General features: G+C 29.2%; 1 protein-coding gene across 2 annotated transcripts in view; it reads left to right on the top strand.

Annotated features, from left to right (window-relative positions):
- The window catches only part of LOC119581958 (ceramide synthase 6-like), a 15,518-nt gene that overhangs the window by 11,751 nt on the left and 2,673 nt on the right, over nt 1–1,094 (top strand). The gene's annotated exons all lie outside the window — the stretch shown is intronic.

Below are 1,094 nucleotides of genomic sequence, written 5' to 3'. Positions count from 1 at the left end.
AGGCGGCATTGGGTTAATGCACAGGAAACTTGTAACTCTAACTAAATTTAGATCATGCATTAGATCTATATGATTGTAGATACAGCATATGTAGTCATTAATAGCTTGTTTGGAAAATATAACTACAACTAGTTACTACAGTTTGAGTTGTTTTGTGTCCTAGAATTTAAGCATTAAAAATGAATAATGTCAGTAGTAATAACATGGAGCATTTTTTTTTCTTCTTCGTACCAATAAGATGATATATTATATTGTATTCTGTATTCTATAGTAGAATTTAGATTTATAAATTCTTTGATTTATAAAAAAAATTGTACTGAAATTTGGGCTCTTCCTGCATGTTATTTCCTTTAAGTTCATAGATATGTATTCTTTTGTAATTTTGTTATTTGATGTATCACATTGTGTATTTATGTAGAGCTGTTTAATACAAAACTGAACATTTATATATTATGTGTGAATATATAAAGAAATTAATAGATGAAATAAGAGTGCTCGTGCTTTTTCCACAGTGAAAGAGAAGGGCACTTACCTCTGACACTTTCACCACAGACCCAGTGATTTGACAAATTTTCATTGGCAGCTGTATTTGTTGTTAATAGAATATTTAATTTTGATTATGAGTAACACTAAATAAAATAATTTTGGTATAGGAAAAGAATCTAGTCCCTATTTTGTTAAATAGTCAGTAGGAATTGTAATTGATCTTGATAATCTCTCCAAGAGAGAGAGAGAAAAAAACTTGCTAAACTTTTTCATCATCTTGTTCTTGTACTTTCTTTTATACTTCTCATCTTTACAGTGGTTAGTCTTCACACAGAGAGAAGGTGAAACAGAACAAGGGCTTGGAAGATATTCATTATTCATAACAGATAATTTGCTAGATTCCCCAAAATAAGATAATAGCACATAAATAACACAAGGAAAAGAAATGTTATTAGTATTATTATGTAAGTTTTTTAACAGTGATCTGATATAAACATATATGTTCATAATAAATTGCTTAATTTTGAAAAGGTAAGCAAACTGACTCATCTTCTGGGAATGGAAAACTTGTGTAGGAAGCTTTGCTGAAGAGAACACAGTCTCTTAGG

Source organism: Penaeus monodon, chromosome 15 (assembly GCF_015228065.2).
Source record: "Penaeus monodon isolate SGIC_2016 chromosome 15, NSTDA_Pmon_1, whole genome shotgun sequence".
NCBI lineage: Eukaryota > Metazoa > Arthropoda > Malacostraca > Decapoda > Penaeidae > Penaeus > Penaeus monodon.
Note: the sequence above shows the minus strand (reverse complement) of the source record. Positions and strands in the feature narration are given on the sequence as shown.